A 15,224-nucleotide genomic window follows, 5' to 3' on the forward strand; every position below is an offset into this window, starting at 1 on the left:
TCCAATAAAGAGGTGGTCCTTGTCATCCTATCAATCAAAGAACCACTGCTCTTCATAAGGATGCCCCTTAGACATGGAGGAAAGGTGCAGAGGAGACCAGTTTCCATCCCTCTTTGGATTTCAGAGCAGCTTACTAGGAAGAAAGTGGAGGAGACCTTGACAACGCCCCCACCCCCAGAACTGCCTTGCATGGAGGGGAGGCAGCAGAAGTAGCCCAGCCTCCTGCTAAGTGGCAGGAGGGGCTCCACACTCGATTGGAGCGCCCCAGGCTGAGGAAAGGATGCCCTTGCAGGACAGTAGGAAACACTCTCCTGCCAGAGAGACTGGCTGCAAGAACTAGACAGACAGCTTTAGGAAATTTCTGATTTGCCTTTTCAACAATATTCAAGAAGACATTCAATCCAGTAACAAGAGCAAGCAGTTATGAGAATGATGCAATCTGAGATAAGAGGAGAATGAATGGAGAGAAAAACACAGTTGACTAATTAAAAACTATCATACAAACAGCAAGTTGGATACTGCAGAAAATCAACTTAATGAGGTAAAAAGACAAATTCCATTAAAAATAAAGAATAAGAGGACAAATTCCATTATACACATGGGAAAGTCTGACAGATAACGATTTATACTGATAGGGAAAAATCTCAAAGATGCATTTGAGGGAAGCGGACATGGCTCAACTGATACAGTGTCCACCTACCATATGGAGGGTCCAGGGTTTGTGCAAGGAGAACACCCCACAAGGATATTCGCTCCATGTGAAAAAGCACAGCCCATCCAGGAGTGGCGCCCCACACATGGAGAGCTGACGCAGCAAGTTGACTGACGCAACAACAACAAAAAGAGACGCAGTTTCCCATTGCCACTGTATAATGCAAGCAGACACAGAAGAACACTCAGCAAATGGACACAGAGAGCAGACAATGGTGGGGCAAGGGGTGAGAAACAAATGTTAAAAAAATTTTTTTTAAAGATGCATTTGAAAAACTTAAAGATTGCCACTAACAGAATGAAAATGGAGTATGTCTTTAGAAAAAAAAATTTTTAAAGAAGAAAATAAACTTAATACATGAAGGAAAAAAAGAGGGAGAGGAAATAAAATAGTCTAAAAAACAAAACAAAATAATATTAATAGAACACCAAGTATTACTGTTATATGAATGGTTAACTATTAAATATATATGCATATAAATGAGTCAACTCTATAAAATTCAGGGAGTCCCAGATAGAGTGAAAAAAATTTGCTATCTTTAAGTCAATATCCCTGAAACAAAAGGACCCAGGAGTATTAAATAAGGATATAGAATATTCAAACATTATAATTTATAAGGTTGACTTACTATATACATATATTTAATATATGCTACATTTAAATTTTTTTCCATAGAACATTTACAAAAATTCGTGTCTTTTCACTTTCAAAGATGGCCTTAATAAATGAAAAAAGAAATTACACAGCTCTGGAGAGGTGGTTTTAAGATTGAGAATTGAGTCCAACATTTCCAAAATCCTTCGAAATTGCTGAATAAATCTGAGAATAAGAAACAATCCATCGCTATCTTAGCAAACTGAAAAGAATGCAACCATTGGTCCCAAAATGATAAAGTACTTCTGGCAGCAAAAAAACTAGAAGTGGAAAACAATCCAGCACGTGACAAGGAGACCGCCTTCAACACCGCCATAGAGGAAGGCTGAGAAGAAGCTAAGACCTCAGGAGCCCGGGACAGCTCTCGGTATGGGAAGGGCAGGGCTCGGGACCTGGGCAGGCCATGGGGCAGCCAACGGAGCTCCGTAGTGCCAGTCTTCTTTGGTTTTGAGCCTGGGCTTTTCTCATGTGTCAGCCACTACTGATGGGTGGGATGGTCAGCTGGGGAAACCAATGTCCCCTGTACCCCAGGTGGTGCCTTCTTCCATACCAGACAGCACCGGTCTCCTCTCAGTGCAATAATATACAAACAAATTAAGTTCTTGTATGGTCAAGAACCAAAGAGAAATTATCTTAGAAAAATATTTCTTCAAAACATAAATTTGCTAGTCTCCTTTGGAAAAATGCAACATCTTCTCAGATTCCAAAATACTGAGTTTTAGAGATTAAGAAGAAAAAATTGGGGTGGAGGGGGTAGAAATGGGAAATCAAGCCATAGCTCCATTTTGAAAATGTTTTCCACTTTTCATGTCCTTTTGTTTTGCTTGCTTTTCAGGGAAAAATAATAGTAATATCTGGGGATGCTTTTTTAGCTGTTTGCCAAATTCAAATTGAATAAAAATAATATACTCTAATGTCTTGCAAAGTGCTTTGTGGCATACATGGTTTCTTTTCCTCCTCACACTAACCCTTGTGATTAGGGAGCCTGAGTATTATCATCCCCATTTAACAGATGGCAGATGAGAAGACTGAGGCCCAGGGAAGTTAAGCATCTTGTCCAGAGTCACCAGTGAAAGAGCTGACTCTTGAGTCCTGAGCCTCTAACTCTAAGCCCAGCAGTCTTGCCCCTTCACCAAACAACCATAAAAACCTGAATCTGATTAATAAACTATGAAGAAAGAGCCTTGAGCACATTCATGGGTGCAGAGATGGTTCTAAAAGAGTGAAAATAGCTAATAAGAGCAGCTATTACACATGAACCCTTCTGTTGAGAGCTTGCCCTGATCTTTGACTCATTCTTCTCTTTAATTAAATGGGAGAGGAGTCAGAGCTCCCACCGCCCCTGACCAGTCCCTTCCCCGGTGAACCTGCCCCCCTAACCTCATGTGAGCTGAGAGAGGATGCGTCGGGGCAGCCCATCACTCAAGAAGAGACAACTGAAGTGACTTCACTGGCAGAGGAGCCGGGAACTGGGTGGGTAGGGGCCCCCGGGAGGAGGCTGTCTGCCCTCCTAATGCAGATGAGGTCTCAAACCTTTCCCATGTGACTTGCCTGTGGCTGAAGACAAGGCTCCCTGAACTAGGGAGTGACTTAGCTTTTTAGTCCAAGGCTTGGCACAAAAATTTATGTCCCTACTGTGACCATACTCACCATCCATCACGATTAGTTACAATAAAATCTCTCTTCGTGTTTTTAAAAGCCCTTCGAGTTACATTCCATTATGCAGTTAACATATCGCAGATGGCCGGGCCATTGTTCAACCAGGGAACCATTCCTTGATGTCTGAAAATGAAGGCAGGTGAATAGCACTTGTCCTTCCCAGAGGCCCTTGAGACCCTCAGCCCTGAGGAGAGAAGAGAGAACAAAGAAGGGGAGACCTGGTTCACCCCCAAGGATCAGTGGTCAGACTGAAATGAGCTATATGGACAAAGCAGAAGGGTTTGGGTTACCTGCCTCTTTCTTGAGGAAAGTTAACCTGGTGGCCTATGGTCTCTAGAATACCTAGTCTCTCTTCCCTGAAACAGTTCAACAGCACAGAAACGCCATCTCAGAGCTCTGCTCCTTGGCTGAGATGGCTCCAGCTCATCAATGAACGTTCGATTAAAGCACCTACTGGGAATTTGGGTACCAAGTGGTGAAGGGCCAATTATCAATGCTGCCCCTCTCCTACTGCCCCCTATTTCTTTCTTTACCATATCCATAACTGGCATTACTATTCACCTGGTAGGTTTTGGTGCTGCTCCCAAATTCTCATGTCCCCTTCTCATGGGCGGATTCTACATCCGTGCCCACTGCTCTGTGACTTCCTCTGGGAGAGGTATAAACCCCACCCCTTGGTGATGGGCTCGGCTACGTGACTTGCTTTAGCCAATGGCGTGTGAATGGATGTGATGAAGGCAGCTGCTCTAAGAGCCATTGTATGTACCTACCAGTTTGCTGGCTTTTGGTTTTTTCCCCCAGTTTACCCAAAATAGGATGCTCCTTCAGGCTGTCTCCTGGAATGAAAAAGATACATGGAGCAGACCCCACAAGCAACCCAAGAGACCAGTAACTGACATGTCATCTAAGTAAGACATAAAACTTTGTTTTATAAGCTACTGAGATTTTGGGGTTGTTTGTTACTGCAACACATCCTGATGAAGCTGAAAATTTCAGCCCCTAAATCGAGGGGATATTCTTGACTACCTTCTTTTCTTCAGCCTCCTCCTCAAGCTAGCCTCAAGTCCTGTTGTCTCTACCATCAGACTAATTCGAATCCTTCTGCTTTCTCCATCTCTGCCACCACCTTGGCCTCCTGGGCCACCCCAGGGTCTCCTGCCCATTTGCATTCTTGCTCCCCTCCAATGCATCCTCCATTCAGCAGCTGGAATGGCTTTCACACCGTGAAAATCAGATTACGCCACGTCTATGCTTAAATGCTCATCTAAGACTTCCCATGGTTTTTACAAGAAAACATAAACTCTGGGCACTGCCCAACCAAGCTGCTTTTTCTTCCTCTAACATGCCAAGTGCTTTAATACTCCCAGATCTCAGCCCAGAATGTTGTCCTCCAGAGCTGGCCGCTTCTCCAGGAATCAGCCCAAATGTCACCTCCCCAGAGAGGCCTTCCCTGACCCCCCACTCCTCCTCAACTCTATATCACCATTTGAAATTGCCTTGTTGGTTTGTTGGTTTGCTTTCTATCTGCTTCATACACCCAAGACTAGAATGTAAACCCCAAAAGAGAAGGGACAATTGTCTTTTTCTCCAGTATATCCCCAGGGTCTGACACAAGGGAACTTAATAAATATGTGTTAAATAAATGTCTAAAGCAATGGATGAACTCTAGTAATGTCCTCATTTTATTAATAAAGTAACTGATTCCCAGGGAGGCTGTGTCTCTTAGTCCACCAGTAGCAGAGCCTAGAGGAGAACCCAGATCTCCTGACCCCATCTAGCACTTTCCTCAACTATGTTACCTCTTCCCCTCCTTCCCAAGATCCTAACCCTTCTTTCCTTAATTACTCCTGTGATCAACATCCAATGAAATCAGACACTTCTTCCCTAATACACAGCCCTCAAGCAATAGCTTATATCCCCATGAACTAAACTACTGACCTACAAGAATCTGGTAAAGGAAATGACTCTAATTCCATTTGCTGCCCTGCAAAAGGATAGTAGTAATGATAACTACATCCATTGAGCATTTGCATGTATCAGTTCATTGAGTCTTCTCAGCAGCCTATGGGGGATCCTATTATTATCTCCACTTTATAGATGAGAGGAGGGAGACACAGAGTGGTTATCTAACTTGCCCAAGGTCATATAGCCAGTGAATGGTTGAGCTGGTATTTGAACCCAGAGCTCAAACACTTAACCACTGCATTATTCTGACCAGATCAATGGGTTAATGGGGCTCACCTGAGTGGTATTCAACCAGAAATAACACCATCAGTGCTATCCTCCAAGAAAATCTACCCAATTTGCAAAATCCAACCTCCTATCTTCCTTCCTATGCCATGGCGGACAGAACACAGACTCTGGAGCCAGACGGGCCTGGGCTGCACCTCAGCCATCAATTTAATAAGTATGGACTATGTGCTAGACTCCAGCCAAGGACTGAGCCTGTGTTATCTCATTTAATCCTCCAAATACCCCCACAAGATCTGTAGCCTCATTTGACAGATGAGGAAGTCACCCAAGCAACTCACATGATTGTGGCCAACCATTTAATCCCACTGAGGTGTGGTGCCTCATCTACAGAGTGAGGCTAACTAATATTACAAACTCCCAAAACATCTAGCACAATACCTGGCACATAGTAGGCCTTCAAATGGTAGCTACATATATAGTAAGATGGCTCCCTCTCCATTGTTCTGATTAGAAATAACTGCCAAGGTTCAGCCATCAAGGGGTTTTCAAGGGCTCCTGAGAAAAGTGTTGATCCACTAATGACCTGCCTAAGTCACTAGAAAGCCATCCACAAACAAAACGCCCTTGAGAAATCATGAGCTGTCACCAGCTCCTTAGCCTTCATGGCCAGCCAGATCAGATGGCAAACTTCATTCCCTAATGTTGTGATGTCACCAAATGTCCTGAGTCTCTGTGTTTGCTGGTTAATGGCTCTGGGGACAGGATGCTAAACTTTCCAGACCCACCAGCTCCCAAATAAAAAGGAATCAAGTCCATGCCAATCCCGGAGTGCTCCAAATCAGAGTCACTTTCTCTAGGTCCTAATAAAGGAGAAGAGGGCAGCATTTCATCTCCCACTTATCAATTTCGTGACCCATCCTGGGGATGGGTGCCGGTGATGCCAGGAGGATGGCAAATCCATCTCATTAGGCAGCAAATGCATCATTTCCTCCATCTCCATTCTAAGTGCCTTCTCATCCAACACCTGCCCTGCCTTCCTTCCCCTAATATCTACTGGATGGCACATCTACTGGCCAAACTTCAAGGCAGGGGACTTAGAGGCTTCCCTTTTCAAGACCTTACTTCACTTATTTCCATTACAAATCTGGAACTCTGGCTGTGCCTGGGAGCTGGCTGAGGAAAGTGGACCAGGAAAGGAGAGAACCAGAAGCAGAGAGGGAAGAGAACAAAAATCTGATGCTAAAACCACAAGTGGACTTCCGGGATTTTGGCCAAAAGGGGAGAGCAAGACTATCTCCCAGAGTGGGCTGGGGAAATCTCCCAGATTCCAGCATGTCAAGATGTAGCCAGGACTCTGTTGGGACTTCTTCCTGCCCTGGGTCAGAGTAGGTTCCCCAAGGACCCTGGAAAGTCTCCACGTTGCCCCGTGAGTGCGTTCTCCACAGGGCCCAGAGTTGGGCTTTGTCAAAACCATGAACCTTTCAGAGGGCAAAATCCAAAATGTGTCACTCAAAGAAACAAGGACTGCTGTGGCCCAGACTGTCTGCCCAATAGAAAGCAGGACAGGGAAAGCCCCTGAGCCACCAGGATCAGCAGACTCTACTGCAGAACTGCATTAAAGGTCAGATGCGGAGAGCGCCCTACCACCCAAAGTCTGATGTCTGTGGAGGAGAAAATGGTCACTAGGTCAAATCTTGACTGAAAGCCAAGAGAGGAGCAGAAGATTGGAAAAAGTCCACAGAGGAAAGCTCAATATCTCTTCATCCCTCCCTCTCTTCCTCCCTCCTTTCTCTCTCTCTCTCTCTCTTTCTTTCTCTCTTTCTCTCTTTCTTTCTATAGTTCCTCAAAGTTAAGCATAGAGTTATTATATGACCCAGCAATTCCACTCTTAGGTACATGTCAAAGAGAACTGGAAGCCTATGCCCATACAAAAACGTGTACATGGATGCTCATAGCAATATTATTCATAATATCCCCAAAGTAGAAACAACCGAAACACCCATCAACTGATGGATAGATAAACAAAATGTAGTTTATCCATACAATAGAATATTATTCAGCCATAAAAGGAATGAAGTACCAATACACACTATAATACCATAAACCTTAAAAACATCACCTTATGTGAAAAAAGCCAGATACAAAAGGTCATATACCATATGATTCCATTTATTAAATGTCCAGAATATGTAAATCCATACAGATCGAGAGTAGATTGATGGTTATCAGGGGCTGGGGGAAGAAGAGGATATTGAAAGTGGCTTCTAATGGGTATGAAGTTTCTTTTTGGGGTGATAAAAATGTTCTGAAGTCAGATAGTGGTGATGGTTGTACAATTTTGAATATACTGAAAATCACTGAACTGTGTATCTTAAAGGGTGAATTTCGCAGTATGTGAATTACACCTCAAGTTTTAAAAAGGAAAATAGATGTGGTTCAAGCAGTTGGGCACCCACCTACTACATGGGAGGTCCCGGGTTTGGTTCCTGATACCTCCTAAAGAAGACAAGCATGACAGTGAGCTGACACAATGGGCCAGAGCGGCAAACTGATGCAACAAGATGATGCAACAAGGAGACACAATGAGGAAACACAATGAAAGGCACAACAAGCAGGGAGTGGAGGTGGCTCAAGCGATTAGGTGCCTCCCTCCCACATGCTCTCCCTCCGGTTTGGTTCCTGGGACCTCCTAGGTACTGACCAGAGCTGAGTGTGAGGAAAGCTGCTGGGGATCAAAGGGGTGTGATGGAGGTCAGGCGGCTGCTGACTCGTAAGGCGAGTAGTCCAGGTTTACCAGGAGCTGGATCTGTGCCTTTAAAGACAGAGCAAGTTTCTTCTGCTTCAGCTGCCCAGTGAGCTCAAGGAAGATACATCTGTGTCCTTTACAGGCTCAGGCACTGATGAGTCCCCTGAGAGCCTCGGTTTTGCCCATGACACCCACTAAGGACTGGAAACCAGAAAAGCTGGGCAACGGGCCCAGATTTGACTTAACTAGCTGAATGACCTTGGGCAAGTCATGTAACTGTTGAGGACCTCAGCCTCTTTTTCTCTAAGTGAAGAAATTGGAACAGCTGAGTTCCAAGAGCCTTCCAGCTCTAGAGTCCCAAGGTTCAGTTACAAATTCCCAGAGTTATGATGATTTCCTCTTAACTGACGTCTCACTTTTCTGAATCCACCTTTGTTTATGAATCATATTGTACTATTTCTATTGTATGCCATCATCTACTTAAACTGAGCTGGAGGTTTGTCTAGGCTGGAGTCTTAAATTCCCCATTGAACTTACCAAGGTGACACTCTTGGTAGGAGTTCACTGAATGCCTGTTGGATGTAGATTGAAATGTTCTTTGTATACAATCCAATGAGTCTCTGAGCAGCTGTGGGGGTGATTGGCTACTCTGTAGGCTCAGAAAAGGGAAGTATAGCGGGGTGGTCTGAGACTGGACCCCAATATTTCTGAATTCTTGGCAGTTCCAAAGATGGAAGTTGGGATTGGTCTTTGAGGTAACTACCACTTTGGCAGGGACCTCTTGCAGGGCATATTTATTCATACAGGGATCTGGTAAGTGCCTCCCTCAGCACAGTGGAGTCACCCTAAGACATGTGCTCCAGACAGATGCTCAGACGTCTGCCGCTTCACACCAAAGGCTGGCCTCTCCAAGGACAGGGCATATCTCTATAGAAACTATTTTGATATGAAGTTGATTTTTTTTTTTTTTTTAATTCTCTTAAAAGGGATCAGCAGTGGGGCCTTAGAACTAGGGTGAGGAAAGCGAGGACAAGGAGGAGAGGACTTCTTGTCTCGGGAGATCAGCTTGTTCCTGCATGTAAGGGAGCACCTGGGGGCTAAAGAGAGAGGTGGCAGGTATGGCTTCTGTTGTGCAATGGAAGGACTGCTGGTTTCTAGGTGAAGGTAGTCTGCTTTTCGTGTTAGGTTTTCCTTTCTGGTGTTGTAGTTCCGTGCAGTTCCTATCAAACTTTCACTCAGCCTTTGTTGATCATGGCCCTGCAGTCTCTGCTTTTCTAGGAGGAACTCGAGGATGGGCCCTGGTCTTCCTTTTCAGGCAGGGACCTGAAGGAAAGTGTGTGTTTTTCCACAACAGCTCTTCTTTGTGTAACAGAGAATGTAGCGCAAGAGCCTCCGGAAGTGCCCAGGAGCAAAGCAAGAGGCATCTGGAGCAGAATAGAGAGATGGCGACCGGGTGACGACAGCAGCACAGCATCTACATGGCTCTTGCCCACAAACATTCTGGAGGAAAAGGGCAAGGTGGGGAGGGAAGCCTATCCCAGGAGCTGAGAGCTGCTACAGAAGTCAGGGCTATACCTTTCTTGTTCCGTAGACCACTGCTCCGGCAGAGTTACCGTCTGTAATTGGCTTTCCAACAGAATGCAACAGGCAATTAGAGCCCCTTAGGATTAAAGAAGTGACCAGAGCAGGGAGTCTAGCCTTTTAGCTGCAGTTTCACTGGCCAGGCTCCATGCCCTGGACTTGGCAGGGATGGCAGGAAGTAGCAGCCCCAGTGTCCATAGCCAAAGGCAGACTGCTCAGGAACCACTTCCAGAAGGAGCACTTCCAGGGCACATTTGAAGATGGAATCTGACAGGGCCTGGCTGACCTAACACCCTCAGCCTGGCCCTCCATCATGAAGCTTGACCCTCACAGTCCCCAGACCGGTCCTCAGAGGTTCTGCACAGAAAGATTGCTTGGCAGAATCTTAAGAACATTCCAGAATGTGAGCAGTCAGTGTCAGACCCCATTAAAGGCTTAACTTCAATAGAGATGCTGAGTTTTATAGTTGGGCTTTATGGGTTCTCAGGGAAACTTCTGGATAAAATCAGGTAATCATGCTGTCAGTTAAATAGCACATCCAAGAGGGCCAATTTCCATATACAGTAAAGAAAACAGCAGTGGAAGGAATACATGATTCAGGATACGGCTTGTGGGAATGGGACATCCTTTACATGAGGCATTACCATCCGTGTGTTTCCCATTTCAGGGCTGTCTCACTCCAAAACCTTTTGCTCACTGAATTCTGGACTTGTGCCATCAGCAACGTATTCCTTGTTAACTCTTCCTGCATCTATTTTTTTTTTTTTTAAAGATTTATTTTTATTTCTTTAATTCCCCTCCCCTCCCCCGGTTGTCTGTTTTCTGTGTCTTTTTGCTGCGTCTTGTTTCTTTGTCCGCTTCTGTTGTTGTCAGCGGCACGGGAAGTGTGGGCGGCGCCATTCCTGGGCAGGCTGCACTTTCTTTCGCGCTGGGCGGCTCTCCTTACGGGCGCACTCCTTGCACGTGGGGCTCCCCTACACGGGGGACACCCCTGCGTAGCAGGGCACTCCTTGCATGCATCAGCACTGCGCATGGGCCAGCTCCACACGGGTCAAGGAGGCCCGGGGCTTGAACCGCAGACTTCCCATGTGGTAGATGGACGCCCTAACCACTGGGCCAAAGTCTGTTTCCCTCTTCCTGCATTTAAACAGCCAATGTTTCTGGAAGGTCTCACTCTCTTGTTGGTGTATATGAGTACTTTAGTGGGAAAGAGGACTCATAGGGAGGAGCATTTGGAAAGGGGTATAAAACCCAAGGAAGAACAAATGTGAAAGACTGGATTCATCCATGCTGTAACTTTGCCAAGGGCTGCTTTTTTTTTTTTTTTAATTAATTTATTTATTTCTCTCTCCCTCCCCCCCACCGGTTGTCTGTTCTCTGTGTCTATTGGCTGCGTGTTCTTCTGTGACCACCTCTATTGTTGTCAGCGGCACAGGAATCTGTTTCTTTTTGTTGCGTCATCTTGTTGTGTCAGCTCTCCGTGTGTGCGGCACCATTCCTGGGCAGGCTGAACTTTCTTTCAGGCTGGGCAGCTCTCCTTACAGGGCGCACTCCTTGCGCATGGGGCTCCCCTACGTGGGGGACACTCCTGCGTGGCACAGCACTCGTAGCGTGCATCAGCGCTGCACATGGGCCAGCTCCACAGGGGTCAAGGAGGCCCGGGGTTTGAACCACAGACCTCCCATGTGGTAGACGGACGCCCTAACCACTGGGCCAAGTACACTTCCCAAGGGCTGCTTTTATACCCACAACCAAACTGAATGCATTTCTTCAAACTGGAGGGACAATGATGATTATGGCTTCATTCCAACTTGGTGAAAAATGGATCAAGAAGAAACTGAGCAGCTGTAAAGTACAGTCCCCTTCCCTTTCCTCTAGGAATGCAGTTAGAATCAAGGTTCAGGTTAGAACAGAAGGTGTGTTAGTTGGGTTATACTAGGTTATGCTGGGTAGCAAACCCTCCCCCCTGCTAATTTCTTGCTCATGCTCCATGTCCATCATGAGTTGTTTGTGAGGGGCTCTGCACATTCCACTCATTTAAGGACTCCAGCTGAGACAGGAGCACATGCTAGAGGGAAAATGATGTCAGAAGGGTCTTACAACAATGACCGAATGCTTTGGCTTGGACATGACACAATGCTTCTGTTCAAAACTCTTCGGCTAAAATTCATCACACAGTCTTACCTAAGGCTGGGAAATGCAATCTTACTGTGTTCTCAAAAAGTGGTGCACGGTCTTTGGTAGTAACCAGTCTTCTCCCTTCGACCACCTGAGCAAATCCTTCTTCATGGCTCTGGTCACTTCTTACCACCTAAGATATTCTCTAATTACTACATGTAATAGTCATGGCAGCCAAGGTCTAAGGATCCATTGGTAACTCAGAGTGTGAGTGCACTCAGGCCAGCAAGGGCCCTGTCTCTTTCACTGGAAGACCTATCAGAACCTCTGTCTATCAGCCTTCTATCTGGAATTTTGAGCAAAAGCTGAGCTAGGGCTATGTACTCCTAGCTCCCCAGGTCACTGATAGTACCTGGGGTTATACTCCTCTTGTCCAGAACATTGAAGCCAGTCAGTCCCATCATGCCTCTCATTCCCACATTGCCCGCTATGTGCCAGGCACCGTTCTAGGTATCAGAGATAAAGTTGTGAACAAAACAGACAGGGAAGCGGATGTGGCTCAACAGATAGAGTGTCTGCCTACCATATAGGAGGTCCAGGGTTCAAATCCAGGACCTTCTGGCCCATGTGGTGAGCTGGCCCATGCACAGTGCTGCCGCGTGCAAGGAGTGCCATGCCACGCAGGGGTGCCCCATGTGCAAGGAATGCACCCCACAAGGAGAGCCACCCTGTGCAAAAAAAAGTGCAGCCTGTCCAGGAATGGCACTGCACACATGGAAAGCTGGTACAGCAAGGTGATGCGACAAAAAGAGACACAGATTCCCAGTGCCGCCTGACAAGAATGCAACCGAACACAGAAGAACACACAGGAAATGGACAGAGAGAGCAGACGATGGGGCATGGGGATGGGGAGAGAAATAAATAAAAATAAAATATATTTTAAAAAAAACAGACAAATATCCCTGCCTATGCAGAATTATTGCAAGAATCCACACATGATGGTGGCTTGGACTAGTGTGGTGACCATGGTGATGATGGGAAGTACTCAGATTATAGATGTATTTGACAAACTGCCATTCTTCTAGATACTCCATCTTGCCTTAATTGCTTTCTACAAATTTCTACCAACAAATTACTTTCTATAAATGTCCTACTCTTTTGCTGTTCTCAGCAGATGGTGGTCTACTCCTTCACTGAGAAAATCGAAGCTTTCAGATGCAAAGTCCTCCAACTTGTATCATCTTACCTACATATTACCCAGATGGACATCCACCCCACCCTCACCCTTCACCTTCCATTCAAAGTGAATCTCTCCTCTGACCCAATTCCCTCCCACCTTTTAAGACTTCTTCCAGCATTTTCTGCATTATCCTGACTTCTTTAATCTCATCCAACATACTGGGTCCTTCTTCCAGATCTCTAAACATGTTCAAGATTATTCCCCTTAAAAAATTAGAATTTAAACTATTTTAAAAAGGTGGATTTTCAAATCATTTTGGAAAACACTGATTGTCAGTCAACTGGTGTTAAGGCAAATGGAAACATTTGGGAGAGAAAGAACCAAAATCTTCCCACACATCATTAACCAAAATAAATACAAGCTGGATTAAAGATTTGAGGGTAAAAACATAAACTTAAAAAAGTACCAAAAGAAAATGAAGAGTAACTTGAGATGGGGAGAGCTTAAAGGACAGAAATAAGAAGCAATAATGGAAAATATTAACAGATTTGAACATACTAAAAATCCTAATGTTTATATATGACAAAAGACACCATTATGGGAAGTGGATGTGTCTCAAGTGATGGAGCTAACATTCACCATGTGGGAAGACCCGGGTTTGATCCCAGGGCCTCCTGGTAGAAAAAAGCAAGAGAAAGCATGTCTGAGTGGGGAGCCAGTGCCCACATGGAGAGCCAAGAGCCCATGCAGTGAGCCAGTGCCCCCACAAGTGAGTCATGCAGCAAGATGATGACACAATAAAAGACAGATGAAGGGGATAGTCAGCGTGAAGCACAGAAGAAACCAGGAACTGAGGTGGCACAGCTTACAGGGAACCTCTCTCCACATCAGAGGTCCCCAGGATCAAATCCCAGTGAATCCTAGAGGAGAAAAAGTGAAAAAAAAGAAATAAATACAGAAGATCACACAGCGAATGGACCCAGACAGAAAAAACAAAACAAAACAAAGCACAGCAGGGCAGGGGGAGGGGGAGAGGAAGGGGGAAAGTTAAACAAATCTTTTAAAAAAAAAGGCACCATTATATGATAAAATACATCATTAACAAGATTAAAAGACAAATGATAAGCTGGAAGACAATACCTGTGACTCATAGAACAGAGAGAGGGGTAATATTCAAAATACACAAGGAGCTCCCACAAGTGCGTTAAAAAAAAAACCTCAATATTCTTTTAAATGACAAAGCATGTAAACGGGAAATTCTCAAAAGAAGAAATTCACATGGCCCATATGCATAAAAACATGCTGAAAATTACCCTTCCGTAACCCTGCAGTCCCATGTCCCAGTCAGCACAACCTCTCTTGTCTTCCCTTCCAAAACAGGTTATGTGAAGCAATAAGACCGTCTACTCACTGCGTCCATTCTGCTTTCACTCATAAAGCCTTTGCCATCAAGTCTTCACGCCAATCTCTCCACTGAAATCCATGTGGCAAAGCCACCAATAGAGCTGTTTGGCTCCCTGAAGGACCGGGTGTACTTGGAAAACAAAAGTGCTGTGTGCTTGCGGGGCCTGGTGGGCTGCAGGGTTGGGGTAGGGGCAGACACAGGAGATGAGCCCGGAAGGGTGGTTTGGGACCTGACAAGGATATGTGGCAATCTGTTTATTTCTTAGGAAGCTCATTCTGTCAACTGCTGTGGAGAACAAACTAGAGGGGCCCAGACTGGAGGCAGAAGGACCGGGTAGGGACACTGAGAGACTGAAATAAGGGGTTGGAAGGGTGGGATGTTGAGGCAGTTCCGAGGATGCTGACTCACTGGTCAGGGTGTGGTGAGGACAACCAGTCAGGCCTCTCCAGAGAAACAGAACCAACAGGCTGTACAGAGACTGATTACCCGGAATTAACTCATGAGGTGGTGAGGGCTGGCAAGTGGGAATCCCAGAGAACAGGCCTGAGGCTGGAAATTCTGGTAGGAGTGATGTTGAACTCTTTCTTTTTTTTTTTCTTTAACTTTTTTAGTACGTTTTGTTCTTTACAGCTTTTTTATTTTCAATTTACAAAATTGTATGTTTACAGAAATATCATTTAAAAAATGAGCATTCCCAAGTACCACCCTATTGTTGACACTTTAATTACTGTGCAACCTTTGTTACAATTGCTTAAAGAATATTAAAATTGAACTAATTATAGTCTCTTGAGTCTGAATTCCTTAGACTGGAAACTCAGGAAGGGCGGGAAGGCGTGGTCTCCAGGCAGAATTCCTTCTGCTCCTTGGAACTCCCAGTTCTCGCCCCTAAGACTTCCAACTGATTGGATGAGGCCCATTCACATCACCGAGGATCATCTCCTTTATGCAAAGCCAAAGGATTATAGCTGCTAATCCC

The 15,224-nt window shown here is 45.3% G+C and overlaps 1 long non-coding RNA gene across 1 annotated transcript in view; it reads right to left on the bottom strand.

Annotated features, from left to right (window-relative positions):
• LOC105745825 (uncharacterized) overlaps positions 1–14,885 on the bottom strand; it is a 34,703-nt gene extending 19,818 nt beyond the window's left edge. The window contains exon 1 of the long non-coding RNA XR_001118420.4: positions 14,255–14,885. This is a non-coding gene — a long non-coding RNA (uncharacterized lncRNA). The remainder of the gene's footprint in view (positions 1–14,254) is intronic.
• Positions 14,886–15,224: the final 339 nt, after the last annotated feature.

This window comes from Dasypus novemcinctus, chromosome 18, assembly GCF_030445035.2.
Source record: "Dasypus novemcinctus isolate mDasNov1 chromosome 18, mDasNov1.1.hap2, whole genome shotgun sequence".
Classification (NCBI taxonomy): Eukaryota; Metazoa; Chordata; class Mammalia; order Cingulata; family Dasypodidae; genus Dasypus; species Dasypus novemcinctus.